Genomic DNA, 12,400 nt, shown 5'->3' on the forward strand with positions numbered 1-12,400 from the left:
TGGTTCCCAAGCACTACAAAGACAGCTTTAGAATTAGCACTATAATTAATAATATTGCACAAGTACTAGATGAATAATATTCAAAAGAATAATGTCAGAATTAATATTTCAATAATTCTGACAGTATTCATATGGAGTACTTTGAGAACAGCGAAAGAGCAGTGCCGATGAGTTCACATTTGATGGGAATGAGTGGCAAAGATATAATGCACCTGAGGTAAACACATTTCAGCAGCATGAGCATCTATTTATGGTTTTAGGAAAGCCACAAAATTCCCTTGGCTCGACAATAATTCCCTTGCCTGCATTGCAGTCACTGCTACATCAAGTAGCTCCTCTACCAGCCATGCAAACATCAACTGCAAGAGGGATTCAATCCGGTGACTTTCCCTCCCCCCCAAGGACACTGGAGCTTCTTCACAGACAATTTGAGCCAAACTAACAATTCAGACCTCCAAAACAATAAGCCAAGACTGATTCCAGCAAATTCCCAGCTATCTCAATGATTGGTCAGGAAGATTCCTGCCCTTCCCAATGATGATAAGCACCTGACCACAGATGCTTACCAAGCTATACTCTGTTCCACCTAAAAATGATAGTTAAGTAACTTGAGGTGCAGCGGTTGAGAAAGTTGAATGCTTCCACATTAGAATATAGTTCCGAATGAATATGAGACTTATGAATATGAGACTTAATAGGAGCAGCAGTGGCGTAGGAGGTTAAGAGCTCATGTAACTAATCTGGAGGAACCGGGTTTGAGTCCCAGCTCTGCCGCCTGAGCTGTGGAGGCTTATCTGGGGAATTCAGATTAGCCTGTACTCTCCCACACACGCCAGCTGGGTGACCTTGGGCTAGTCACAGCTCTTCTGAGCTCTCTCAGCCCCACCCACCTCACAGGGTGTTTGTTGTGAGGGGGGAAGAGCAAGGATATTTTAAGCCCCTTTGAGTCTCCTGCAGGAGAGAAAGGGGGATATAAATCCAAACTCCTCCTCCTCCTCCTCCTCCTCCTCCTCCTCCTCCTCCTCCTCCTCTTCTTCTTCTTCTTCTTCTTCTTCTTCTTCTTCTTCTTCTTCTTCTTCATTTTTGCCTTTGTCAAAACCACTATTTTGTGCATTGTGAAACATGGTACTTTGATACAAGAGCATTTATGCCAAAATGTATTTTGTAGTTTCAAATGGATGGGGATCAGGGCTAGGTAGGCACTAGGACCCAGGCGGAGCATTCTATAACAAAGAAGGTCCAGCATGCTTTGTTCTGCTGTGGAGGAGTATACAATCTACTATCATCTTTATGTGGAACAGAGTAAAACATCCAAATCTCCCCAATACTCTTAAGGGACAAAGGGAGAACTCCCCTTTACAATACAGGCAAAGGATTTCTTTTCAGGCTGGCGCATCTCGAAAGATGGCATTTTTATTGTTCCCACATTCCAATGTCAATGTCCTGTCACCTCCTTAGTCTCAGTAAAAAAGTATAAGAAGTTATCCCTCAGCCCCAATTTTTGTAGCTAGTTTGGAATTCATTCTATTACCCCAGCCTGTTGGTTGGTCTCTAGCTTCTTAGTTCCTCTGACTTGTTTCTCTGTCTCCTTCTTCTGACTGGTCAACTTCATCCATGGTTTTAGTGGATTTTAGGAGCAGATGGTGCAGTGGTTAAGAGCAGGTGCATTCTAATCTGGAGGAACCGGGTTTGATTCCCTGCTCTGCCTCCTGAGCTGTGGAGGCTTATCTGGGGAATTCAGATTAGGCTGTACACTCCCACACATGCCAGCTGGGTGACCTTGGGCTAGTCACAGTTCTTCTGAGCTCTTTCAGCCTCACCTACCTCACAGGGTGTTTGTTGTGAGGGGGGAAGGGCAAAGAGATTGTAAGCCCCTTCTTCTTCATCATCCTCTAATGCTGCTTCATCTCTGCTGAGGACAACCCCCCCTTTCAGGAGCAGGATGGTATGCCTCATTTTCCCCTTTTTAGTTTTATTCCCCAGTAGCTAGGCAGTTTTCTAGTAAACGTCATTTACAGCATGCTGGATTTCAATAGAAAAAAGAACATCCACTGCAATTTGGAGGTTTCCTATTTGGAGTAGAAGCATGCATTGTATGTCTTTATTCTATTAAACCACATTAAATGTTCAGCCCATTCAGGATGATACAGCTACCCAATCAACTTTGCTGCAGGGAGGGTGACATGGCTCAGTGGCACTGCATCTTCTTTGCCTGCAGAAAATCCCAGGTGAAATCCCCAGCCTCTCAAGCGAAAAGGATCTCAGGCTGGAGGTAATGGGAAAGACCTCTGTTCGAAATGCTGGAGACCCGTTGCCAATCAGAATAGACAACATCGGCCTCGAGAGACCAACGAACTAACTCAGTGCAGGTCATGGTAATGTGATGGAATTTCACAGGAAGAAACAACACACTGCTTGTTTTAAGAGTACTGAACGGCAGACATGCCTGCATGCTATGCTCCCTTCATCTTGTAGGTAACTATTTGTGTAATTCAAAGAAGAGTTACATTCTTCTGAGCCCACCCTTATACATAATTGCCTAAGGGATGGCATGTCCGACGACGAACCCCCAGCCAATGGGTGTGCAACGGCTCACGACATTCCATCCCGTCCCCGCCCACTTTCCCCCACCCCAAACAATATGGGCTGCTCTCCATATTGGGAAGAGGGAGGTGGGAGGTGAACACCTGCCCTCCCTCTCCCCCTTCTTGAACCCATTTTATTTTAATTTAAAATGGGCTTTAGTGCTAATTAAATATATAATGGATCAGCTCTGCTTAAAACAGTACTGTATATCAACCATAACAAATCTTTCTCCATCCTTTTGCAGACCTCTGTTGACAGGTCCACTTTCTGAAACATGGATGATATGTTGGGATAAATGTCACCTGTTCTGCCCCCCAAGTGAATCTGTTTTTGGTGCCCTGTACTTGGCTAGGACAGAGTGGGGGAGACACCAGCCAGGTTCAACAATTCAACAATAGGCTTAAGAGAATCAGGACTCTAACTCCTTCCTTGGGTCTGTCTAAATCAGAGTACTTGCTTGTCTTGAGCAGATTTGAAGCTGTAGACTGTCTTTACTTGGCTGCTTTCAAGAAAGTCCACTCTTGCTTACTTTTAGTTATCTCAGTCTTTGTCTGGTTCCAATTATTGTTAACATTAACTTGTGCTCTATGGACCACCATATACGTCACAAATATTCTAGTCTCCAGTTACCCTTGGCACCTCGCTCTGACTGACTGGCTGGAGCTAAAACGGGATTGCTGGGTAAAAAAGGGAGACTAACTAAAATTCCCTCCCTTAGAAGACTTAACAATGAACTAAAACTATGGGGAAACTGAAACTTAATGGGGAAATAACAAAAGCCTCTGTGGGGGCATCATGACATCATCCACTATAGGATAAAATGCAACATGGTACAGCTTAGGATAGCAAATGCAAGCACAGTCCAGGAAAGGATGGTTTAACTGGGCTGATTGCTGACGCAGCTTGCCCCCAGCCCTGGATTAACCAATAAGCATAATGAAGTGCTTAGGGCACTGAGGGGAAAGGGGACACCACAGAAAGTGAAAAAAGGACACGGCCACCACAAAAAAATGTACTGTGGCTAAAAAAAGGGGGGGGGTGAAAAATGGACACCACCACACACAAAAAATCAACTTCAGGGGAACTAAGGTCCCACAGTAAAGACCTCTGGCACATACATGTGAAACTCAGCCAATAACCTTAACTAAAATGCATTAAGCTCAACATGTCTTTTTACCCGTCTTAGTGTCACCGTTTAGGGAATGCAAATTCTGGCAGCTAAAGTTAATGACTATAAGCATGCGCATTGATATCATAGCAACCATCAGGAGCAGTCAGATTACTTGTAAATGCATATTATCGCAGTATCAGAATCAGTATATAGGTAAACATGTGCCTGGGGCAGCTAGATGTAGACTATCAGTGGGCTGTAGGCCTATAAACACAGTATGCAATACTGGCTGATATCTGTATATTTGTGTGCCTGCCTATCTGTGTCCTGTCAGCAAAAACAGCACATTGTAACACAATTTCTTTTGCAAGGTTTGGAAAAATTTCCCATGTGAAACATTTGAAATGATCAAGTTTTAACATTTTTGTTTCCCTTACAACAATTTAAAATATAAATTATTGAAAATTTGCATTTTTCTACTGTCCATCCCTAGTTATAAGCAAATAAATTACTTTTTGCTGTAAAGTGTTACTTACCTGAAATAAGAGACAGGCTACATGGTGAATATAAATTGTGAAATCTGATCAGACTGGCCGGCAAGTGAACTGAATTATGAATCTTGCAAATGGAAGGACCGGGGGACCAAGTTTGGCTTGTGTTTATGGCATCAGTCGGACTTAATCCGGCCCTGCCTGCCTCCTTCTTTTTACCAGTCTGAGCCTTGGTCTCTCTCTTCCACAGTTTGGCCCTTTCAATGTACTTTGCAGCTGGATTTTACTGTGCGAAATAGCAAAATCCACTTGCAAGCAATTGTGAAAGTGGATTGAAAGTGCAATATTCTGCATGTGCGGAAGGGGCTTTAGTATAGTTCTGTCACTGCCTAGCATGTAACAGTCCAATTAACAAAGTACTCACTTAAAAGTACCTGTGCTTATATACAATTAGAAAGCCTGAGATATGGCAATAACTTGGAAACTTGGAAACAGCATATAGCAACAAGTCATGTGATTCTATTCAGTGGGAACATTTGCTAACTGTCCTGGTTGGAGATGTCTGTCAGGTATATATTTGTGAGTCACTTTGCCCTCTTGCTGCACTAGGTATTGAAATGAATCTGCATCTTCTTCCCTTCCCTGCTTAATGAAGCACCGTCCTTCACCAATAAATAGACATTGTTCTCAGCGGTAAGAGGGTGGCTGTTGAAAGAGCATTTTGCAAATTCAAAACTGCTTTCACATTTTTACTGAAAAATAAAGACTAGACATGCCCATGAATAACACTCCTGCAACTACAGCTTCCTGTGGGCCATATAACTCTTACCTATTTGGAGCAGCAGTGGCGTAGGAGGTTAAGAGCTTGTGTATCTAATCTGGAGGAACCGGGTTTGATTCCCAGCTCTGCCACCTGAGCTGTGGAGGCTTATCTGGGGAATTCAGATTAGCCTGTGCACTCCAACACATGCCAGCTGGGTGACCTTGGGCTAGTCACAGCTTCTCGGAGCTCTCTCAGCCCCACCCACCTCACAGGGTGTTTGTTGTGAGGGGGGAAGGGCAAGGAGATTGTAAGCCCCTTTGAGTCTCCTGCAGGAGAGAAAGGGGGGATATAAATCCGAACTCCTCCTCCTCCTCCTCCTCCTCCTCCTCCTCCTCTTCTTCTTCTTCTTCTTCTTCTTCTTCTTCTTCTTCTTCTTCTTCTTCTTCTTCTTCTTCTTCTTCTTCTTTTTGTTGTGATAACACAGCAGATACTGCATTACTGTTGGCTCTCAGTGTACAAGGGTTGTAAAGATGACCTTTCACTTCTTCCCAAACAAACCCGACAGAAAGCAACTAAAGTCACCAGGCCAACTGCTTCTAAGGCCAACTTGTATTAATTATATACATATCGCTTTAAGAATTCTTTTAAAGATAATTTTTAAAGGCGCTCTGTAAACAGATCCTCAGGCGCATATGCATAATGCTTCACAATCAGGAGTGATTTCAATGCATTAACATCAGGAATGGTAATTTACATCTGTATGCAAATACACAGTGCTGTTCAAGCCGCAGCATTGCTCCATGCTGGCTATCCATCGGATGCCGTTCTGTTTGCCAGAACATGAGTCACAGCTTTTGAAGCAGGCGAAGCAGACGGAAGGGAAAATAGAAGAGAAAAACTGGTGAGTTAGAACTCTTTACTACTTGTTATATGACCTCTAGTTGCACATGAGGGTTCATTTGTCTTGACTTAGAAGTCAGTTTTCTTTCTTTTTTCTTTTAAAAAAAAGCAGGACACAGAGAGGAAAGAAACAGACTGTATTCCCTGAAGAAGAAAGCCAAAAGGCATTTTTAGGTCTTGGACCTGAAGCCAAAAAACAGACTCTGGATTCTTGATCAGTAATGTTTATTGTAAGGCAGCAAGTACCTAACTTGAGAAAGCCAATTCTGCTCGACCTGGCATTCCTGGGTTCCTTTATCCTTGCCCAATTTCCCTCCTTTCCCTTTCCTAGAGAAAGTGTGAAAAGATTTGTTTAGAGCAGGGGTTCTCAACCTGTGGCTCAGGACCCCTTTGCGGGTCGAACAACCCTTTCACAGGGATCGCCTAAGACTCTGTGCATCAGTGTTCTCCATCTGTAAAATGGATAAATGTTAGGGTTGGGGGTCACCACAACACGAGGAACTGTATTAAAGGGTCAGGCGTTAGGAAGGTTGAGAACCACTGGTTTAGAGGCATAGCCACCTTCAAGGCCGTGATAGGGATAGATGCAGTCATCTCTCCCCTCAGGCCAATGGTTGTATCCTGTTTCCTGAGGCAGAGAGACTCCTCAGGGTCATTCAGCCTAGTTATCGGCAATCGGTGTCAAAGCAATAAACAAAGGAAGAGAAGGGAAAGAGAGAGGAAGGCTCCTTACATACCAATCAAGGTACACATCAATCAGGTTGCATGGAAATAGCAAGCAGTTATATATGCCAGGCCTCATGCCTAAGAGGCATCCAAGAAGGTACAGTGGAACCTCGGTTTTCGTTGGTAATCCTTCCGAAAAGAATTGATGAAAACCGAAACCAATGAAAACCGAGGCAAACTTTTCCATACGAATAAATGTAAATCCAGTTAATCTGTTCTAGGCACTCCAAAAGACATACCAAAAACACATTTTTTTTGGTGAATAAACATAGTGTTTAATGCTGAAAACAGTAACAAACAATAACACTAGGACCAGCTTCAGAGCCAGTGGACCAATGTCGCACCAGAAAGCTGTCCAAAGAGGTCTGTTTCTGACGCCTCTTTAAGATTTGTCTGAAATGGGGCAAGACATTGTCATTAAACAAGTTGCAGACATGGCCTGCAACAGCTTTGTCCGGGTGATTTTTCTCCACAAACCCTTGCACCTTACTGCAAATCGATGAAAACCAAAGCAAATCGATGAAAACCGAGACAAATTTTTCACTGAAAAAATCGATGAAAACCGAAACCAATGAAAAACGAAGGCAATGAAAATCGAGGTTCCACCGTATTATGTATTGACAGCAACAGACCCTATTCTGGATCTGTGGGTCTGTTGCTATCAACATACAGTTGATAGTACAACTTCCTCTATAGAGCTGAGCGACATGAATTAAGAGGTAAGGGGGAACTAAACCCTTTCCCTGCTAACCCTGTTTTCCACTAGGGCACCCTCCCAGCTGTTTTGCTCTTGGGAGTTGTCACTTATGGTCAGCCAAGAACATTGCCCTCCCCCAGCTTGGGACAAACAGTACAGAGGCTGCAGAACAAAATATCTTCAGGGGTGTTAGCACCCTGTTCCTGCCCCACTGTGCTTTACTTGACATCTCTCTGTGCTGTATAGGAAATCAATGGTAATCCAGTAGTGATATAGCAGTCTCTGTCTACTTTGGGCCTTAGTCCAGTGTAAACAAGCATTGGATGCTTAGGAGCTGCAATTAGGGCTGCCAGGTTTCCTGCTATCACTGGGATGTAGGGGTGCGTCAGCGGACCCAGTAGAGCCTCAAAAAGTGCACAGGAATGCCTGCGCCATCTCTGCCCTCCTGGGCTCCCACGTACGCACATCACAAGATCCCCCTGACTCACAGGTCACCAGATGCCTGAGTCATGGGTCACAAGACCCCCAGATGTGGAATTGACCCAGACGGAGACGTTTCTTCCTGCATGTACACTGCCCCCGCAGGTCATGAATTGCGCAACTTTCTCCCGCATTCCCGCCTTCCCCAAACCATAGTAAAAGGTGCCAGGGACCATGGTACGGCAGATTAGCCAGATCCATGGATCGCGCTAGCCCGCCGCTGGCTTCTCTCCACGGGGTGATATCGCTGCGTCTTGTCTCTTCATTGCGTCGCCATGCTGACTTCGTGCAGTCTTCCATCCAGCAGCTTGCTTTTCCGCTGCCAGCAGGAGTATCCCAGATGTCACATAGCAATGCATTCAATGCTGAGTGCCCTTCATTTTCCCAACCCAACTCTTCTATCAGCAGTGGTGTATCTGCAATGGGGACAGGGTGGGTCAACTGTCCCTAGACGCAGCGTACCTCACCCCTGCCACCCCCACGCTGACCTGGCTTGGAAGAGCTGGGTTGGCGTGGGGGAGGCAACCTACTGCTGCGGCACCTATCCAAGGGCCTGTGGAGGGCAGGGAGGCCAGGGGCCTCAAGAAGGCCTCTGATGGGCGCTGCGGCAGCAGGCAGGTCCAGGAACCAGCCTGCCTTTGCAGTGTCCATCCGAGCTGCCCCTGCCCCCGAGCCCCTAGCAGGTGTTGTCCCCGGGTGCAATTGATCTCCCATATTACAATTGATCTCCCATATTACAATTGATCTCCCATATTACAGAGATCAGTTCCCTGGGAGAACGTGGCTGTATTGGAGGGTGGGCTCTATGGTGTTATACCCTCTCATGTCCCTCCTCCCTAAATCCTGCCCTCCCCAGGAATTTTCAAACACAGAGTTTGCAACCCTAGCTATCACTGAGCAACAACGAAAAGGGAGAGAGTGGCCATTACTGGAAAGCAGGGAAAGGGACTCTGTGGGAGGGCCGTGGGTTCATGGTAGAGCATCTGTTTTGCATCGTAAAGGTTCCAGGAACAGCCCTGGCCACCAGCAGTTAAAAGGATCAGGTAGTAGGAGATACAGAAGATTTCTGGCTGAAATTTTGGAGAGAAATTGAGATTCAGTCAAAGGAGAGAATATTGACCTTGATAGACCAGCAAGAGAACCAGCGTGGTGTAGTGGATAGAGTGCTGGGATCATAGAATCATAGAGTTGGAAGAGACCTCAAGGGCCATCAAGTCCAACCCCCTTCCTGTCATGCAGGAAGACACAAATCAAAGCATCTTTGATAGATGGCCATCCAGCTAGAATCTGAAAGACAGAGGCTCATATAAACACAGGCTCACAAAGGCTCATTTGAAAGACACAGACTCATATAAACATATGAGCCACCTTATAGAGAACTAGATCATTAGTCCCCCAAAAGTCAGTATTCTGCACTGTCACTGGCAGGGATTCTCTAGGTCCTCAAGCAGAATGTTACATCACCTCCCACCTGATCTTTTAAAGTGGAGATACTGGGGATTGAACCTGGGAACTTCTGTGTGCCAAAACAAATGCGTTACCACGAAGCCACAGCCCCTCCGCAAAGATTGAGCTCATTCTGCCACGGAAGCTTGCTGTGTAACCTTGGAGCAGTGTCATATTTCCCTCTTAACCTACCTCACAGGGTTGTTGTACAGATTAAACTGGAGTAGGGGAGAATATTGTAAGTCACTTTGGGCGCACGTTAGGGGTAAAAGTGAAAAAAAAATGAATAAATAATAAATAAGCGTCCTGATGATGAATAACTAGCAGGGCCTGCCGTGCCCAAAGGAATTCTCAATCCACGTCCACTGCCAGTAATTCATCAGCAGTATTCTGGCATGGTGCTGCCTGCATAATATTGCTTTCACTGTCCTCCAGAGATGGCTAGTGATAATAAGGATGGGGATGAGTCCAATCCCTCAGTTACCGTCCAATGGCAAGAACCATTTATGCAGTATTCTATCCAACCTCATTAACATTTGTAAGAATACTAAATATACTGGTAAACACACGATTCAATATTTTTACTGTTGGCGGAGATGAAACATGTGATGCAATTGCTACCGGATGAAAGCATGCAAAGAAATTGTGAGCATTTTTCAAAGAAGGAGTCCTGCTGTGAAAATTCCTACTTTTAAGGGCATCCCGTTCTGTTTCATCTGTGTCTAATCAGGAAAACTGAGACAAGTTTCTTCTGAAGAAGACAAGTAGAATGTGCTGACCTTGGGGAGCAGCGTGGGGGGTGGGGTGGGGAGACATGTTCAAACCTGACTGGTGAGTGTTCATGTGCTCTCTATATTTCCAGAGAGTATACAGTAATCATGTGTGTCAGTATCTATGACCACAACCAATAACGTGATTTCAATCACCAGGATGCACCATTAAAATAATTGCTGCAGTTTTACTTGAATTGATTCTCTGACATTCTGTCTAAAGGCATGCCATAGCAAATACCGTGCTATTAATTACTGTGTTGGTAAATGTGAGCATACATAATGATACTTATTTGTTGACACAGTGGGCTGGATCATACCAGCTTCTTCTGCTGACATGAGAGCAAAATGATGATCTCATACAAATCTCACTCTTGACTGCAACCTCACGGCTTTACCTATGCAGGTCCCACAGTTCCTGCTGTAGACTTTTCAGGGGTCAAAAGAAACCTCTTCTCTTTCTTACATCAGTCAACAGCAACAACAACAACAACAACAACGAACCTTTATTGGCATAACAACATTATATACACAGATCCACTTAACCAAGTAGAGGGAAACTAAAATAAATGTACAGGTAGAGAAGGCTGATGTTCAGGATTTGCTCCTAAAGCGCTGTTTTATATACAAATCCAAAAATTTGGTGACTACAGCAGTCAAAAATCTAACATGATCCAACTCAATGTAGAGTCAATCAGTAACTGTAACACACAAACACCCCCAAAAAGAGAAATCAAACTGTGTAAGAGAATTCAGAAAAAGTAGTAGTAGTAGTAGTAGTAGTAGTAGTAGTAGTAGTAGCAGCAGCAGCAGCAGCAGCAGCAGCAGCTTGGAGTTCTGTCCTGTAAGAGAGGTGGCTCACAAACTCCTTTCCTTCCACTCCCTTGGGAGGCAGGTGGGGCTGAGAGAGTTCTGGACAAACTGTGACTAGTCCAAGGTCACCTAGCAGGAATGTAGGAGTGGGGAAACAGATAAGAGTCCGCTATTCTCCTGATTAGAGTCTACCTACTCTTAACCACTACATTTCGGTGGCTCTCAACACCATCTTGACCTCCTCACAAAAATTCTGAAAGAAGAAATTCTTTTAATCTGGGTTATATCAGATGAGATATTCAGAAGGTTCTGAAATACCTGGAAATAGGAATATGAGCACAGGTACATGTGGCTTGTCAAATCCTAATTCTGAAGTATCAAAGAGTACACAGTCTTGAATAATTTATTGCTCAGTTCTGCCTTTTCTGTGGATGTCAATGCCAAATGTTAATTAATACTGTCTGTAGCAGTTAGTGTATTGTACTTCAAAAATATGCAGCGTTTTCCTGTCGGAATATGTACAGCTCAACGGGTATGAAACAGACATGAATATTCCTTGGAAGCATCTTTTAAAGGGAATGTCACTCTAAAACGAAAAAGAAAAATAACCAGTGTGTGTTTATAAGGAAAATACAAACAGAACTTTCCGGCAAAACACATGTGCCATGCAAGCAGCTTCATGTGATATTAAATTACAAAGAGAATTAAAACTTAATAGAAAACACTCAGATTTGCATGTGAAGTATGCTTGCAACCCTAAATTCTTTTACCAGGAGATCAGTCCTGTTTCAACAGGGCGAAACTTCTTCTCAGCAAACATACAGAAGATCTATTTGGATTCACTTACAGAACTGGCATTTCATTTTCAGCTTTGGTTGCTCAACTCTTTTACACTGTGATGCTGGAAAGTCAAAACCAATATCCAGTTAGGAAAAGAACTTGAACAATTCAAAATGCACTTTTAGAACTCTAAAATAATTTTGTAAACAGCATTTTTTTGGGGGGGAAAGTTATATTGATTTATTTCTTGTTGACTTTTGAGTCATTTGGGGAATACAAAATAGCACTAGTGTGGAATACTGTGGCAGGGATTCTAAGAACCGCAAATCCACCTGCAGAATGGCAATGTAATCTTAAGCAGAGTTATTGTCTTACAACAGTGTAACTCTACTTAGGATTGTGGTGCAATATTCATTCCCTCACCCCCTTTCTCCTACAGCCCCCCAAAAGCTGGTTTTGAAAGTCAGGGGACCCACAGGAATGACATGAAACATGGCACAGGAGGTTGTAACTTAACAAGGAGCCCACACCTCCTTCTAAGAGCAGAAATGAGTTTCTTCGTGTAAAAAACTAGTCTGCAGCCAAACCAAGATTTCCTGACATTCAATATAATTAAATAAGTCTACTATCAATCAATCAATCAATATTTTATTTCGGTCAAAGACCAGAAAATATCAGATATAAAACATAAAATCCAGATAGTACATTTCCAGACCAGATACAAAATAAAATTGAGGTAACCAGTTTCCAAAGACTGTTTGTCCAAACCACAATATAAGTTCAAGTTAAAAAGTGGAATAACATTTGAATAAAAGATAAAATAATTAATCCAAAGTT

This window comes from Sphaerodactylus townsendi, linkage group LG09 (genome assembly GCF_021028975.2).
Source record: "Sphaerodactylus townsendi isolate TG3544 linkage group LG09, MPM_Stown_v2.3, whole genome shotgun sequence".
Classification (NCBI taxonomy): Eukaryota; Metazoa; Chordata; class Lepidosauria; order Squamata; family Sphaerodactylidae; genus Sphaerodactylus; species Sphaerodactylus townsendi.